Consider the following 19,090-nt stretch of genomic DNA (forward strand, 5'->3'; position numbering starts at 1 on the left):
ACCTCTAGATAAAAGACCATCTCTCAAATTTTACCTGGAAACGTATCTATTTTTGGAACCTATAGATAATCTATTAATGGAACTAAGGGTACCATGGAATTATGGAACTGTGAAGCGGAAATATCAGAGGAAAACCATTTTCTAATGGTAAAGATATTGTTAAACGACTAACGATATGGAATATTTTCGTTCGTTCTCGACATACCTTTCACTATCGTTTTTCAAAAATTGACTATAAAAACATCGTTACTGAAACTTTTTTGTGTTCATCACGAAATCTTCATTAAAATATAAAATTAAAAAAAAAATTTTGATACACGACTTTAAATTTATGATTAAGTTTGTTTTGTTGTGACTCTTCATATCTTTCTACAGATTTCTATAAAAAAATATTGCAATTTTTGGGTATAAAATATTAAGAATGAAATCTATTTGAAAAAACACGCAAGTAGATATTTTTATAAAAAAATATATATGTAAGTTTAGATAATTAATATTTATGTATTCATTCTACATGACAAAAAATATTGGAAAGTTTCAGACATATGTTTAGACACATAATGCTTATCGCATCAATAGAACCAGCATATTTGTAACAAATGGCGAACGTAGTAACGTAAAAACGTAATAACAAAATAACAAAAAGAAAATTCCAGAGTGAGTAGAGTCCTCTAAAAATCAAAACCAGCGGTGAAGTTTCTTTGAGAATAAAGGACGAGATATCTATAAACTCACTGTGGACCTCAGGGCTCACGGGGATTTTGGACTGATTTTTCTTTTTTACCTGGGTGAGCAGGTGCGAACCGATTTCTATAGTCCTCGCCTGGTAACGGTCGTAACCAACCGTTGACGACACGGCATGGCTCCTGTCGTATCCAAACGAATAATTTTTGTAAATTTACAACGCAAGAGAGAAATCCATATCTCCAGTCCATAACTGCAGTTCATAAACGTAATTAATTAATATGCTCGATCGATAGATGAGTTATGGAGAGAAGCGGTACGTAAATAAATCTATCAAGTTAATGATTGTGATTCTCTATTATCGTGGTACGATTATCTTGAGTATGCCTTTTCATCACATGATAATTTTATGTGAGTTTATAATCGCGATAAAATTGTGATAATCGCAATTTTTCCAAGTATATAGAATCACCAACTAACCAAGAAAAAATAAGAGCATCTCTTTATACTTCTTAACAAATTTTCATGGAACAAATTGTAGAAAGTTGATATTCTAAGCTAAGATAGCACATAAAAAGAAAATGTCGTACTCTGTTTTTCATTCACTTGTTCATTCTTCTTGGCCTCTCATGTGATTATTTTGTAAATGTGTAGTGATAACATAAGAGACAAATTCCTGTTTATGGAAAGATAGCATAAAAAAATTTATATGTACATAGACTTTTAGACAAATCAACAGAGAATTGTCGATTAAAAGAAAAAAATATTATAATTGTAAATATTATTTTTACAAATGTATGTATTTGTGTAGTAGTTTTATAAATGTTTGAAAAACATTGTCTTTTGTATGCTAAGCTCAAGTTTCACGGAATCAGACACAAATGGCCCAAAGGGCTCCTGAAATCAAGATCAGAACGAGGTCAACTCGTGGTGTCTCGTACGCCTTCATTCGACCATACATTTATCATATACAGCACAGACAAGATAGAAGCGAGATAGAGCGTTGGTCAAAGGGAAGGCTGCTTGAAATAATAAAAAGTCAGATGCGTGCAAGGAAAGCGAGAGAAACTCCGTTGCAAGGACGATGTACATCCGCCGGAAGTCGAAGGGCGTCAGTTTGTGACGCCAACGCCTGGCAGTCTTTTCATGGCCGAATTAGTGTGGTAAGAGCAGGTGAAACAACTGTAACATACCCAGATCGATTTCCTGCCAAACAATCTTTTGAAAACAAACAATAAACTTCCCAACAATAAATTTTCGACGTCCGGGGAATCGGCGAAGTACATAAAAGAACCAAACAATCAGAGACTCTGGCTCTTTTTTCTAGAAATTTTTTTCTTAACATATTTGACGAGAATAGTCTGGCAGAGGAGGAGGGAGAAGTCTCTATGTCAAATTAATATCATCCAATCATTAGCGTAATTTCCCGTGTGCCGTTACGCGCGGAACGTAATACGCGAACACGCATAACTGGCGATATTCAAACGAATTAGTGAAATAACACGGTACGGTTTCATAAATGAGAAATTAATAACATAGAACGCGCGCAGTGTTTCGTTATCGGCACGCAAGATGCAATCTTAACATTCGTCGATTCTCGCGAGAATCGCTTGGAAATTAAATCGCTAATTACGAATTGTGAGGAGATTTTAACACCGTCGATATGTTCGAAGACCAATTAATTTAATTACGGCAGTTGGCTCGATTACGGCGCTTTGCGCCTTTACATGGGGGATTAAACTGTGATTTCATTACGTTGCGAACTTCTTTGTCCGCGCGCAAAGTTCGCGTCTTAGCTCGTAAAAGACTCTTCGCGCAAACGATCGTCGTCACATATGAAAGCAGACGGAGAAAAAGGAGGAGCGCGGATGGAGAAAGAAAGAGGGAAAAGAAGGTAGAACGACGCGCGTACATTTTTCACAAGCAAAATTTTTCGCGTGACTCATAAAAGCATCAGCGACGTCGCCTACGACCTTCGAGATTCTGCCTCTCCCGGCTCGGAGGGCCGATACGCATGCTAAATTTCATTCACGTAAGTGTCACGTACGCCTGAACGTTAGCAATAACATTCCGGGAACAGGTCGCGATCGGGACTTCGTTTCGCAAAGCTTGGACGAAGGCACTGCTTTGTCCGTAATTTCTGTTTCACCTTTTTCAAGACTTGAAATGTAATATGTAATAAAATGCAGAAAAAGAACAAGATATTCCACAGAAATTTCTACATTTAATTTTCACAACCGTTTTCTTGTCTAATGTAACATTTCGTTTTGTTCTTAACTATAAATTATGTCGAGAAAAAATATTAAAAAATAATACTTAAATTACAATTTATAATATATCGAATTAGATTATTGATTAGGAGTTAAAATAATTAAATCATAGAATGTTGTATTATATTTGAATATGTGTATGAGCAAATTTTATTTTCTCATGATATTTTTTTATTTCAAGGTTTATTAAAAATATTCACCATTTATTTATCAGTTAATCATATTTTCTAATCTACTCGATCATTTCTTCTAATTATTACTCAACTACGTTTTCGTATTATACTTTTTGTTCTGCTTTTGTTGTGTCTTATTTTTACATTTGATTGTGTTTCGCTCCTAATCGGGCAAGTACTCTCGGCGAAATCCGTCTTCTATTCACATGAGCAAGACGAAGGCGGATTACACGCCACGTAAGGTGAATCGTCGATACTTAATCATCGTTTACGGCCATTGAAACGGACAACGGAAGAGCAAAATTACGCGGTGTATCGAAGACGTAATCTTGCGCAAACAGCGCCAAACTTGGATCTCGTTGATTTTCTCGAGGAGTAATCGAATCAAATTAAAGACCGCGCCTGCGAATGGAGCGAAATCGCGACCGCGGAATTTTATTTCTCACGTTCCTATTTCTCGAATTACGCGTGCAATTCGTAACTCCGCGATTTTATCTAAGATGCATTGTGTTCATCTGTCATAGATTTAGTCATATGAGTTTATCATCTGGCGATAATCTTTCTTCTGTATAGATCTCTCCCTCTTTAGCTTTTTTGAAATTAAAGATTTAATTTCTTTTGAAACAGTTATATTTTAATGAAAAAAATAAAAAATATAATTATTATGAGAAAAAAAATAATATAATTTTCAGGAAAAAGAAAAGAAATCGAATAATATGACTGCAGGATTGTGAAACGTATCCTATCCGTCTTGACGACGTATAAGATTACCGAGCGGATATAATCTTAAATCGTTAAAATTAATTATCGTGTGCAAAGAGAGAGAGAGAGATAGAGAAGAGAAGAGAGAGAAATCGGACACCGTGGAGAAGACCAGGTACATATTTTGAAACACACAACGTTTGTATTTTCACACACGTCTCGCGGAATAAATTGCTTTCATATTTTTAACAAACAATATCTGCAATACAAAATAAGCGATTCAAATTTTTCATCTTTAATTTATCACGCCTTTTAAAAAATTGCTTTATTGAATACGCGTGGTTTTTCAAAGGAGAATCTTGAAGAGAATATGCGACACACACTTTTTATACACATATATTGTAAAAAAATATTAGCAGAATTAAGAAAGGAAGACATTTGACACAATAGAGAGATGAATAACAATGAAGGAAGAGTGCACGTATTGGCAAATTTTTTATTGATAATAAGAAGCATAGAATAAATGGTCTGTCGCAAGACTGTATAATCTTCGTAAATAATAATAATTTATCTTAATCATAATTTATCTTTTATATTGTGAGAATTTTATATGTATATTGTGAATCGACAAGCTGTCACTGACAAAGGACGCGTTTTGGTTCAGAAATTCGTAAAAGATGTCATTGAGGATATTTCGCAAGATCGAGAAACTATTTTAACAACTCGATTGGAATCGTCCGCCGATTATCGCGCAGAGATTGTACTTTCATCGTGAACTCTACTCACGTTGGAATTATGCTTATGCATCGAGCGGCTCGCGGTCGACCTGCCTTTCCCACAAACTGGAAACAGATGACACGTCTAGCAGCGAGAATAGAGAATCTCGAGAGAAGCTCGATCTCTCAGATATTCCCTTTCGCATAGCGAAATCAATTTCGATTTTCGCCGAACAAAAACGGTCGCACGTACATTATTGCGGGGGATTCTTTTTGTTCCGATAAAGAATTTGTATTTGAAGCAACGTCATAAATTTCAGTATCGCCGGCGTGCGAGAGTGTCTCGCCACAAAAGTCCCAACCTTACTGAAATCATTTGGCGGAATTTACGTTAAACGCTGTCGACGGTAAGAAAGGCTACGGGGAATTATTTTTGCACATATGCTAATATAGTGGCTACCGCGCGATATCCGCGAAGCGTGCAATCGTCGGTGAACGTCAGTGTAAATGGAAGATACGACACGGATTTTACAGTCGTACAGTCTCTTCGCGCTCTCGCTACGAATAATAAAAATTCCTGACGGAATCGTGGAGGAGTAGTAGTCTGAAAATCCGGGTGGAGGTCCGGTAGTCTCGATAAACCGTTACGTTCTGAATTTAGTAACGCGGATTGCTTTCCGCGTCACGCACAGCCCGGCGATTAATGAGCGAGGAGCGTGTGCGGACGTGGAGAGTCGCGTGTCGCAATTTTTCTCTATACAGTCGAAGCGATGCATCCGGGTCGGTGTATCGCGCTCGCCGAGCCGCAATTACATTCCGCAACAATATTGCGCCGACCGATCATTATCCGGCAAAGAGCCGAAGCACCGCGAGCGAATTGATTTCGCGTTCGGGAGAAATGGAAAGGAAGGGAATGAAATCAATGTTTGGATACGATCGCGCGAAATTTATCGTCCCGACATGTAAAAATCTCGACGGTTGAATTCACGCCGGAGATTCCCATGGTATGGTACATACGTCGGGCTGAACCGGCATAAGGGTCGGAGAGGAGATAAGGGGAGGCGAGGTGGGGGGAAGCGAGTGAGGATCCAACCCTTCACTGCAACGATGTCCTTCCTTTTCGAGGAACAAGAGAGTCGCGTCGAGAGGAAAAGAAAATTTACATTTCTTAACACGCGCTTCTTAATGTACCTTTTCTCGATAATGACGCGCGAACCGCGTCGAAAATTCATTCACCTCGGCAAGGTATCTTGCTGGGATTCCCCATCGAGAGATTCATCTCGAGGTATCGACGCGACTCGAAAGCGTTTGAGAGAACGAACGCCGAAGCCGCCGACGGGATCGTGACGTCGGTTGATCTTCGTCGAAAGATCCTCACGAGAATCGTGTCTATCTAAGTACATATACGAGGTCGAGCCTTCACCTCGATCACCCAGTATATACATATGAGACTCGCAAGTGAGCGAGAGCGAGACGGGGTGCGAGATGGGAAGAGGACGTAGGGGAGGGGAGGGGATTGGGAGGGGAGAGGGAAGGGAGAAGCCGGGACACGTGGAGCTGTGTAAGAGCGAGCGCGTGAACCTGGGGAAAGATTCCGGTGAAGAGCGAGAGCGCGACGAGAGGAGAAAGGAGAGGAGGGAAACGAGGGAGAGAGCGAAGGCGCGAGAGATCGGTAAGAGGGGTCATTGGTTGTTCGTTGCGCGCTCAACGTATGGGAATCGTTATGGACCGACTATAGCCGTTGGAATGCGTCCTTTTTTTCCTTTTTGTGTCTCCCCCATATACCTGGCCGCTCTCGCTCCGTTGCGGCGGCGGCGGTGGTGGCGAATCTCTTGCGGGCAATCCGGTCGGCCAGCGATCGACTGGGAAGGAGCGTGTTCTCCGAGTCGAAGGAGGATCGAATTTGACTCGAAGAAAGAGGGAGAGAGAGAGAGAGAGAGGAATGAACAGTACAAGCAAACGAGGAAGAGAGAACTACGGAGGAAGGATGGACGACATGCTGGAAAGAGAGAAAGATTTACCGCCGTGCAGAGAGGAGAAAGGAGCACGAGGAGAGAGATTGGGTTAACGGGGAGATGAGGGTGTAAGTCTGAGCGCACCAGGACGAAGAGGGACAACCTAGGTAGAAGGAATAATGGGACTGCGAGATGAAAAAAAAAAAGCGATCGGAAGGAAAAGTCGACGACGAATGTCGTCGGACGAGCGAAATATCGAGAAGAGAAGAATCAACGGGCGATATAAAAAGATTGTGAAAGTTCGAAGCGAGAGAGAAAAAGATGCGTGACGAGAAGGATGACCGGCAAGAGAAGAACTGATGGGAGAGAGAGAAGATCACGAAGAGAAAGATGCTATTGACGATTCGAAGTATCAGAGTAGGAGAAGACTGGAGAACATATATATTAAGGATGATGTAATTGTCTGAGAAGAAACTCAATGTACAAAACAATCCTTTTCACGCAGTCATCATTTTTTATCGGCTGTATCACAATAAAGCAGCATCGAGAACATCGAAAAACGATTACATCGAGATACGCCGGGCGAACAAATACTAAAATAAAGGTAAACATTTGCGGGAGTAAACCGCAGAAGTACCGTGTTCAAAACGTCAAGGGACCATGTACAGCGGAGGCGAACGGTGTTCGAAGACACCGCAAAGAACAAGCTTGGGAACAAGAAGAGGGCTAGAGCAAGAGCGCGCACCCGACGGATTGTCAGCATCTTTCGACAGTCTACCGACATTCGCTACGGATGAACCTGCCTGTGATTGCGGCCAATTAAAAAAAAGAAAAAGATCGACCGATTACTGCCGAGAGAAGCGAATAAAGCGAAGGACACCGAAGAGCGGGATCGGGAAACCACGCGTGAGCGAAAAACCGGTATAAGTGAGAAAGAGAGAGAAAAGAAGAAAGATATCCCCGACGCTTCGCCACGGTAGAATGGATCTACCGGGTGGTGGAAGGAGACACACGCCGATGAGAGATCCAAGGCAGATTCGAATGGAACCGAGGCGAACGGACCGACGAACGAACGACCGGTAGAAGAGGAAGGACAGGTATGAGACGTAAGTCCGCGAAAAGCGACGAGGAGAGGGAGAGGGACAGGGAGCTTCGGGTCCTCTCTCATTCTCCCTCTCTCTCTCTCATTGTTCTCAGTACGACGGTTTGGCTCGCTGACGTCACAACGACGATTTGAACAGGCCAATCGGCGCTCGCAGTCATCTCATCCGTCGGTTACTCGCTGGTTGGATCGCAGAGCAACCAGGTAGAGAAAACAGGATGATGGTAGGTAGGAGGGAGGTAGAGGAAAAGGTAGTGGGGCCGCGGGACCGGTGCGTACGGCCCAGACCTATTCAGTTGATCAGTGAGTGCGGTAGTTGTCTCATCTCGTACCGCGCCAGGTGTAACTTTCCTCTCTTTCTCTCTCGGTCTCTGTGTGTCCTTGATACGACGGAGACAGTGATGGAGTTAAATCTCACGGAACGTGCTCCGATCCGGAGCCAATGCCACAGGTATGGTTCCTCTCTTTGCTCAGGTATGTAGTTCTCTTTGACTACACGGTATAGTTAGACGTGCTAATGCGCAGTTTCAAGAACATCATATATCCATCTCTCGCGAGAAGTACTCCGAAAATCATCGATTTTCCTCTGAGTAAAGTACGCGCGAATCGATTAGGAATAGAGCGAGATACGAGAAATCTTCGAAAACTCTCTTTCTGTATTTGGAAAAATATTTTCAATGTCCGGAGAATTACAAAGTAAACTTTTCATAGCGGAAATATTTATAATCAATTTAATATACGCGATAAGTTAATGTAATTCGAGAAAAATGATCCCGTTTCTGAAATTGTAGAAATATAAGCGAGAAGAGAATATCGATTGATGACTGGACCGAGAAACGAATGAGGGTTCTTTCGTTTTCCACGCTATCGTTTTTTTTAGCACTAATAAGTTACCTTAAGAGAAAAAGAAAAGAACTGCATGCATTTTAATGCTCTTCCGCTCACTCATACATGTCCGTTATTGTATTATACATAACATTGTGCTATTGTGAGCGAAATAATAATAAAAACGTTAATAATAATAATAATAATAATAACATTAACAATTATAATAAAACATATCTAATATTAAAGAAATTTTAATAATTTCGTGATCAGAATAATCGTGGCCAATCTTGTATCTATAATAATCGGATGTAACGATAGGCATGATTTGACTCAAAAGATAAGGAAAAGGAAGGAAAAAAATAGGGAGATTAGAAATTATTTCCAATTAACGATGTCGATTTCTTCACAAGTGCAATTTTTATCTTAAATTATATTTTATGTTATTATAGATATTACATTAATTATATATCTTTGAAGAATTGTGTTAACGATACATTTGTTCACGATAAAAATTCTCATATAAATTTTACTGTCGCAGAAGTGATTAAAATTAGAATAAATGTTTGGAGGATTTTTTTGCAGGATTAATAAAAAAGCAAAAAGCATTAAAAAATTTATTCGTTTAACTCGCATTGATCTTACGTTTTTTTTTTTTTTTACGTAATATTTATATCGAGAGTATAATATATAACCAGCATTTTTATAATCTTTACTCTTCCTTGAAGTGATATAAATGCATACGGCTTTTTACCCGCATCGTTTTATGGAAATTCGTGTTTCAGCGTTTACATCACTTTCGATATAACCGGCTTACCATATACCGGTCAGCACGAGATACATTAGTTGAAATAAGCAGTTTTGAGAGTATCGAAGCGCGGAGTACCTTGAGTTTGCTTAATAGCGTCACTCTCACTAAGACCATTGCGTGTATTACATTCAAGATTTAGCATGCCGAAATAATTGATGTCGAATTGAATACAGAGTTCTGATTATACAATGGTAAGAGAGCCAATATATTTCAAATTGTAATTGTAATTCCTGTAAGTTTAGTTGCTCAATTTTTTTCAACCACACATTTATAAAATGCTTTAAATATGCATCTAAATTTAAAAGACATTTTTTGAACAAAAAACATTTTTTGATCTTACGTTTTTTTCTTTTGCGATACTATTCGATTTTTATTATAAATTATAAAATTTGTTACAGTTGAAATTCTTGATAATGTTTTCGAGTTATATTTTTTCGTCGGATTATTAAAATACTGCCAAATCAATAGATTAATATTCTTATTTCAAGATTCGTTATAATATATATATATATTCGTTTGTTATAATATTGTTTAACTTTATTTCAAGGTTAAACAATATTATAACAAAAATCGAACGGAGATTAGAAATAAGGAAGCATAGGATGTGCACGAAGATATAACGTTCGCGTATTTCCTCAAGATAGCAGAGAATTTCTTCAAGGCCGAATGTCAATGTGAGTACCGTCAGACACTTCGGTCGATTAATTATCTCGGTGAATTCGAATACATCATTCGCGTAAAGGGTTTTCTATCAATACAAGTGACAAGGTCGAGGCAATCGTTTTACATCGTGAACGATATAAGAAGGAACTATTCGTTTTAATCTTTAAAAATATCCTACTTTACTCTTCATAAAGAATATATGAGTATTATTATAATTTTTTTATATATATTTTTAATATAAATTAATATTATTAATTAATTAATTTTTAATATAAATTACGATATATTTCCATTTGCAAAAATAGAAATTGCAATGCAAAAATACACAAATGCACAATTTATTATTTTCTGTTTTGTATCAATATTAATCGTCATTATCACTTAATACATCATTAATATTTAATATTGGATTAATTTATTATTTTTACTTTTTCGAAAATTTTTTATAATTCCTAAATTCCTATAATTTTAAATTTGCGGATTGTTTTCTCGCCTCTTTTTCTCTTTCCAAATACCGATTGCTTATTTCGCATTCGCACTATCGGTGCGCACATCTTTATCCTCGGCGATTCGCACCGTTTCGCGTGCGAATTTCCGTGGGCCTCTTAGCAACAGGTCATGTACACATCTGCCGTGGAAAAGCGGGAGCCGCTGCTATACAACTCGAGTGTCTTCCTCCTTGTCGCTCGATGATCATGCATTATTACTTTCGTCCACTTTGTAATTCGCGATCGGACAGTTATTTCGCTCAGGATCGCTTATATAGCGCTTAAATAAAATTATTATACGAATATGTAGAAAAACTGCGCGACATTTCCCAAATTCTGAATTTACGGAGAAACAATTCGATAGAAAAATTTTTACTCGTCCGCGTATTGTTCCTTAAAACAAAATTCAAAATTTACATAAAGAAAATTTGATCATTCTTAAAAATATAAGCTAAAGCTTTCCGTTTAAGTTTATATTGATAATGAAATAAATATCTTGTTACATATATCGTCATTAATTAATTTATTTTTTCGGTTGCTATTAATCAATATGCTTACTCAGATAACACGCGTATTTAAAAAACATTTCGAAAACATCCTTTACACGTGTTGCCCCGATTAATATTTTGATGAATCTGTATAATACATCTATTTCTTGCAATTTTTTTTTTTAATATTTTTTTTATATTTATAATTTATAGAACTTGTTCCTAACGAAATGGATATACAAAAGATGTTTTTGATGTCAATGTAGTTAGGCGAGAATTTAATTTTTCAAACAAACGTGGCCTTTTTTAATTCCTGACAAGCGATTTTAAATATCTTATGGAACCTTACATAATATCTAAAAATAAGTATAGCACGTTCTCGCGCGCACACATCGATAAGACACAATCATCGAACGATAATTCACGACGTTGTATCTCACGTTAGCATGTTAAAAGAAATTTCAGCACGATCGATTACTCGTTTGCACTCGTGTAACGTGCGCTGCCGATCCGTGTTGGAGTAAATGTGCGTATTATGCACAAATTTGCACGCAACATCAACCACGGACCGTTTCCTCGCGGTATTGGTAAAAAGCAATGTCAGATTATATTTTCCTTGTTTTGTGGATCATTTTAGAGGATACTTTTCCTTTTTTTATAGTTATATATAAAGTGATTTCTAATTGCATGTCAATACTTCGAAAGGCGAATTCGCAGCCCCCAAAAAAATGTCGTATGCACAAATCATTCTAAGTATTTTTATTCTAGGTAGAAATAATATATGATGATTAAAACAACAAAATATTAGAAATATTATAGCGGTTTGTTATTATTCAGAGTTGGAGAGATTTATAATATATATATATTAAACATGTAAATATCATATCTCACATCAAAATATATTTGAAATTTGAAAGACAAAGTATTTTTCTTCTCCTGCATTTTCTTTAATTTTTATTATTACACAAAAAGCACAAAAATAAAGCGTGAGCGACCTATGTTTATACTATCTATTTATTTGTTTCGGGCTTTAAATTAGTTCTCTGAGGTATTATATTATATATATATATATATGATAACAACATATATAATTCAAAACTCCCTATATACTCTAATCATCTTTATATTAATTGAATTATTTATTTGTAATTATAAGAGATTTTTAATTTTTTCTGGAATTCTTCTGGTTGATGAGAGCTAGCTCGATACCGGCAAAAAGTCATTTCTATACACACATTCACGAACAACCGCAACCGGTATTATTGCCCCGCGGAAGCTTATATCGCATGCGATCTTCGTTGCGTTGGCGAACTCGCCGGAGATCGGCATGGTAGAACGAACGTTCGAGGAATAAAATGCAAACACGCTGCATACGTATATACGCGTTACGTGAATTTTCGTTCAAAAAAGCTATCAAGCTAAAATATTCTGTCTCTTTCCTCTCTCTCTCTTTTACATATATTTGGATAAAATATTTATTTAATAAAGTTTTGTATTTATATTTGACAATTTGTTTCTATTTTTTACGATAATTATTTCTGTATAGAGTGTTATATATTTATTATTATACATATAATTAACATGTTCTCCATTAGTTTTTAGAATAATTTTATATTTTTATTTTTCATGCAATTCAAAATGTCACAGCATATACCCAGCAATAAGCCAAGTTAGATACGATTTTAATTTGTCAATTATATTCTTTTTTATCGCACTATAGAGATATTACACAAAGATAATACACGATCTTTTGTGAATTATCCTCGTTTCGACTCGATCAATACAATATCAAATATTAAACAAAAAGAAATCATTTTTTTTATCAATTACAAGAAACAATCAATGATTCTTCGCGAGCGGCACGAATCATCGATTATTTCATTTTAATATATCGAAATTTCAATTAAATGTTGTACTTTCGGTGATTAAATTGAAGTCAATTCAATTGCTGACGAATACAATTTGGGGTAAGACTTAAATTTTTTAGAGAAAACATTTTTACATTATATATATATATATATATATATATATATATATATATATAATAAGATTATGATTAATATATATATTACAGCAATATTTATATAATTTAAAAAAATAATTTTATTAAATAAAAAAACATGCAAAAATTTGAATACAAAATAACAAATTTCATACTTTTTCGAAAAAATTCTCATATTATTCAGCTAATCTTATTTTTTTTTTTTTTAATTATGCAGCTAATCTTATTTTTTTAATAACAGTTTTATTTAAATAATGTGAGCAATTATCTTTTAAGATGCTATTTCAACTGAAGAAGTTACATGTATATAACTTTCACGGAAAGAAATTTATTTATTATATATAAACTTGATCGCGTTTCTTGATTTTCTTTCTTGTATTTCCATTTCAAGTATACAGCAGGAAAATTAAATCGATAACTGTAATCGCAATGATAATGTCTGCGAGTGAAGCAGCGCAGCTATCTTGGTGAACACTGGTGCAGCTGTGTTTGCATAAACGATTGGACATCGTGTTGAAAAATTAAGCTCGTTAGAAATCGAATTTATCGGTTGTCACGAAATATCGATCAAAAGTATAGAGAGCCTTTTCGGGAATTTGTGCCGATAAATGGCTCGATTATTACGAAATGCTTACGCGATTTCAACGAGATAACAAGTACGATCAACAGATCGTATCACCCGGAGACTTTGTAACGGTTGAACCGAACGTGAAGCTGTTAATTGGATCGGCAAAGCGACGTCACACTACCAAGAGTCAAATCATTTTTTGAGTTTAAAAATAGTCGTATGATCATGTGGGACTACACCCAAAAATAAAATTACAAAAATATAATAGATATGCTAAAATATTAATAATTATGTAATCAATATTATTGATCTATAGATTTTTTAAATACAAAGCATCTTTTATTGATTTCCTATTCCAAAGTTAAAATCAGAAATGATTTTACAAAACTATACATAACTTATATAATATTTAAATATTCATATGAGTTATACAAATATTTTGTACAGAATTTCAATAATCAATCTATTATTTGTTATTGCATTTAAATTATTAATATGTATGATAATAATCTTAAAAAAATATAAAAAATTATATTTTTATTATAATTAAAAACTTTCATTTGATATTTAACACGTTTGAAATTTTTTAATTTTAGTCATGCCAGAGAAATATTTCTTTGATGTAATTCTGATATCTTAAATCGAGCATTCCAAAGATTTTTTATCTAATTCGGCCACGATATCAGCGATATCAAAACCACAATTTAAAAAATATATTACAATTTTGCGAAAATCATTCAAAATTACGAAGAAAATTATAAAAATTACATATTATTGATATCTCTCGAAAATTTTGTACCATTCGAATCAACACACGGTTCGATCGCATATAACAAATTAACCACAACCGTTCATTCATTGATCTCGCAAACAATTTTGCTGTCTTATCAGCGAATGTACGTGCCTTCCTCTCGAGTGTACCACTGCCGGACGTCAGTGAAATACCCTCGAAAGGTGCGATAATAAATGTCTATATAGTTGTAACAACGGTGGCAGACAAGCGCGAGAAATCGAAGGTCGATCCAACAACGGCCGACTTATCACAGGCAGATACGTTTTATTTACGTGTGTTTACTGTAGCTATACATGACGTCCGATTTCACAGTTCGGATAAGAAGCCTGCGATAGAATCGGGAATCGCTCCGTTCTCGGACCGAGGTCAGAATTTATTCGTGTCCGAAATCTGGCAGTGAGCAAGTGTCATTTTACGCGACGGATCGTCAGACGGTTGTCCTTGACATTTTATGCATTGTGATAATGAAATTAAACCGTTCTTAATTGAGCTCTAAAGTGCCATCGTAACCGAGTAAAGGATCGAGAAGATTCGTCACGAATATTATTTGTGTACACCGTTCCGTTCACTGAACCTAATCTGATCTTTTACACGTAATACAATTCTAAAATTGTAGCATGTTGCGCATTTACAGTGTGTGTGTATATTGTATGGCTTTTTTTTAGATTATTTTCAATTTTTCCTCATTCTCTGCAATGTTTCGTCAGGTTGCATCGTTAAATCGCGCTATAGTACAGCTGTGCTTTCACATTTTCACCAATTTCTGTCGTCAAGCACGTTCTAATATCACAACGATAAGTGCGTCCGTGTTAAATGCGAAATGATAACGAGTTGCCTTTTTTGTGGCGCGATGTATAACTTATAAAAAGAAAAAATAATAAAAAATAAAGTGCCACGAGCGATTGTGATAAAGCGACAAGTAACATCGGTTTCTTTTTGAAAGTAGAGATTTATTTTAAGAACAGAAAGTATTGCCACTCTTGTGGCAGGAGACAGAGCAACATAAAGATTGTGTATGTATGTGTGAGATTGAGAGAGCGGTTTGAAAATAAAATCGAATCCAGATACGAACGATATACGGGACGATATAGCAAGATCATAACTTTCTCCGAATAGAGATTCTTACGAAACTTTATACCGGTCTGCATACGTACTCGCCGACTCGACTCCGATGAAAAGTACTTCAATAAGCAATTCCGCAACGTAACGGAAAGAGTATACGGGTGATATCTTTTTGTGCGGCAGAGAATTAAGAACCGATATATCGCGATAATTCCTGAATAAGAACGCATAAATATGTTCGCTCTATTTAAGATGATTATAAAAATTGCCTCTGACAACACGTGATTACGAATTGTTTATATAAGTAATAATGTTGAAAGATAAAAAGAAAAAAAAAGTGTGCTAAAATCAGCGATATTCATGTAAAATGCGGAAAAACATGTAAGTCTTACTCATATCGTCTGTGAATCGCAATAATTAATCACCGACTAGAACACAAGAATTCTCGCTAAATTGAAATCCGCGAGACTTCAAAGATGTGTCAGTATGGCTAAGTTAATTACTTAGCAGTATTGACACATCATTGAAGTTTCATGTAATTACATATGACGTGACAAAGCAGATAATGTGACTTATTAGCACATGGTGCAAGACCAAATATAAATATGTATCTTTTTCTCGATGTCAGATAAATAAAATTTGTTCGAGCCAATAGTTTCAGAATTACTTAAAATCGAATCATAATCAAAGATAATTATAATAGTTGTATTAATTGTTATGTGTTAATGCATATTATATCCCTTTATAAGGCAAATATCGAATTGCGCTTTAACGAGCCATACTTTTATCGTTAAATACTTTTATTTATATCGATTTTTTTTTCATATATAATTATTATGAGAATTTGTGCTTAAAAAAAGCCGGTACTCTCAACACGAAGGCCTTTTATAAGAGTTTTCAGACGTATGTTTAGTCATCGTCACATTATGTATCCGCGGTCCAGGTTATGAGACTTTCACTCCGAAATGTCAACGGCTGTTTCACTTTTCAGTTCCCCACCGTGCACGCATATCGATCAATCCGTTTACGCGCAACAAAGGGACGATTGTTGTAAAACGATTTACGATTTCTCTCTGTATCTGTTTCAGATAATAGACGCGATGGCCGCGTATTACATGTCGATGTGCGATCGGATCTTGCAACCTGGAAAGCGAAGACCTAACTTCCAACCTGGGAATAGAGAAACTCATGGCTTCACAATTTATATTTGTATTCCTTTTCCATGCTCAAAAATTATAGGAAAAAAAATAATTTGCCAAGTATTCGTTACAACAAAGTGAGAATTATTTTACTGTAATATTTATATCGTGCAAAGATAAAATATGAATTATATTTATATACGAATTATATTTTCAGCTTACAGTATTATCTGAAAATTTATACGGAAATTTATTTTTACAGTCTTTTGCAATGGAAGGAATGCAATGCAAAGAAATTTAGCGCAATATTTTCATTTTGAACATATATTAACAACAGTCAGACTTATTTTAATATTTCTCTTATCGGCGATTCGCGAAATCGCAATTGAGAAAAAATCTTCTATGTTCATCTTATATGTTCAAAAAGGTCTTGGCGCGGACATTTTCTTTGGTTATCTAGCTGTATGAGTTTTATTCTACATCATAAAGCTAGGTTACCGGAGTTAAGCTCCTCGCCATATCAACTCCAGCAATCTTCCCCTTATGCGTTTCTACGCTTCAGCGAAAATAAAGCACCGAGACGCCGAAACTGTTACACCTGAGGCATCCTCGACATCATCGCGGCATCGACTTATCGGGTAATAAAAGCAGTGTTAAAAAAAAATTTAATTTACAGTTTATAATTTTAGATATTAATGATTGAATTTTTACATCTCTTTTTAGTAGTATTATAATTTAATGTAGGCGATAGACATTTAACGATTTACATATGTAATCTCATTCATATATTTTTATTAGATGTATGATAAGTACTACAAGAAAATACCAGACGAATACTAGATGAATTCGAATATCAAGATAATAATAATTGTTATGCGAAGACGCATGCGTCCCGCTACTTCCGATTGTCACATCGAATAAAAATAACGAACCCCGCAAAATCATTCCTCTCTCCCACGTTTCCGAACAGAAAGGACCTATGCTATTGTGTCGAATAATTTTCAGCTGTTAGGTCCTCACAATGGGTCGAGTGTTCGGTACGAAGAACCATGCAAACACAGATCCATAAAGAAGTATAAGCCACGCACTCGCCGATCCCGCAACCGCAACCGTACAGAACAGGCAAATGCGAAAGTGTCGCCTAAGTTGTATAGCTGTGTGTACGGCTCTCTGTATTCCCCTTGCGCGTGAAACTACGAGTTGGGCATTTGTAATTGTCGTTAGTGTCGATGACTCGTGATCGGCTTGTCGAAAGGGACTTTACAAAGTCGCGCGTATCGATGTTCCCTCGCACATGTTTATGTTGCACCTACATCACGCGCGGGGGTATCATGAAATATTGCTGAGAATAATGTCCGCTATTTTGATAATCACTTTGGAGAAAGTTACGTTATTATATCGCACCGGAATCAAAGAGAGAGAGAGAGAGAACGTAAATGCGGGACTCGACCCAATTCGACGAAGCTTATACAATGAACGATCGGCTATATTTTTCTTTATTTTTACTCCGTAAATTGAATTAACTTCTGGAAGAAGCTCGAGTCACAAATTTTATTTTCGAAATAATATTTCATCAATTTAAAAGTCGCGTTTTCTCTCTCATTATATATCATTGTCGATATAGTTCTTATTGTTGCAGACATACACGTGCGATCTTTGGGCAGATTTCTTATGACGATCCGATTGATAATTTATTTTAACGCTGCTTTCGATAGAAGCGCAAAAATTTGTACACATCGTGAGTTTAAAGCGTTAACGTATCGAAAGAACGGCTCGCGAGAACGGAACAAGTTGTTTCATTAAACACACGCTGTGCCTATGAAACGTTACATTTTAAGTGTGTGCCGACACGGTGCGTGACGACAATGGTTCCCACAATAAAGAAGCCAGGATATGTTTACCAATTATACATATATGTATATGCGACCACAGGAACGAACACGTCCGGCGTGATATTGCAGGAAAAATTCTTGGCTTTGTTTAAATTGCAAAATGTAAAAGTTAGAACAATGTCAAATTTGATTTATGAAATATTAAACATTAAAGAGAATAGAAGAAGAATGTCAATTAGATTTAGCTTTTTCCTTAATTTTCTCTAAAATTTTTATTTGTAAGTTTTCTTGGAAATTTGGAACAATCTTTGGCATTTAAAAATAAATTTACATTTAAACAGCTCTTACAAGATGAACCAATTGATATCTAAAGAGAATGTGATTGTGGGTGATAAAAAGATGGAAGAAGTAGATTAAGCTTTGCTATAATAGAATTTTTGTAATATTCATAATATATTAGAAAAAAGCTGTGTAAACATATATGATTGCATTTGATTGGATTATTTAATAAATATATTGGCTATTTAATAAATAAATTTTATAATATATTTAGTGTAATATAATATAATACATAAATTTATATATTATATATATTTTGGTGTTATCCTTTTAAAATTTCCACTTTCTGATAAATTTATTATACCCTTACTATTATTATATTATTGTCACTAATAATAAATAAAATGATATCAAAATTAATATCTTGATTAATTAATACTAATATATTTAAGGTATCATATTTAATATCAAATTTAATTAAAAGATTTGCATTAATTTTATAGGAGTTAATTAAAATTAAACTAAACAATTAACAATC

The 19,090-nt window shown here is 35.6% G+C and overlaps 1 long non-coding RNA gene across 1 annotated transcript; it reads left to right on the plus strand.

The window, feature by feature from the left end:
- Positions 1-6,391: 6,391 nt before the first annotated feature.
- LOC126850081 (uncharacterized) lies at positions 6,392-18,768 on the plus strand. Its single transcript, XR_007687484.1, has 3 exons — positions 6,392-8,053; positions 16,391-16,578; positions 16,704-18,768. It is a non-coding gene; the product is annotated as an uncharacterized LOC126850081 (long non-coding RNA).
- The last annotated feature ends 322 nt before the right edge of the window (positions 18,769-19,090 follow it).

This window comes from Cataglyphis hispanica, chromosome 5 (genome assembly GCF_021464435.1).
Source record: "Cataglyphis hispanica isolate Lineage 1 chromosome 5, ULB_Chis1_1.0, whole genome shotgun sequence".
NCBI lineage: Eukaryota > Metazoa > Arthropoda > Insecta > Hymenoptera > Formicidae > Cataglyphis > Cataglyphis hispanica.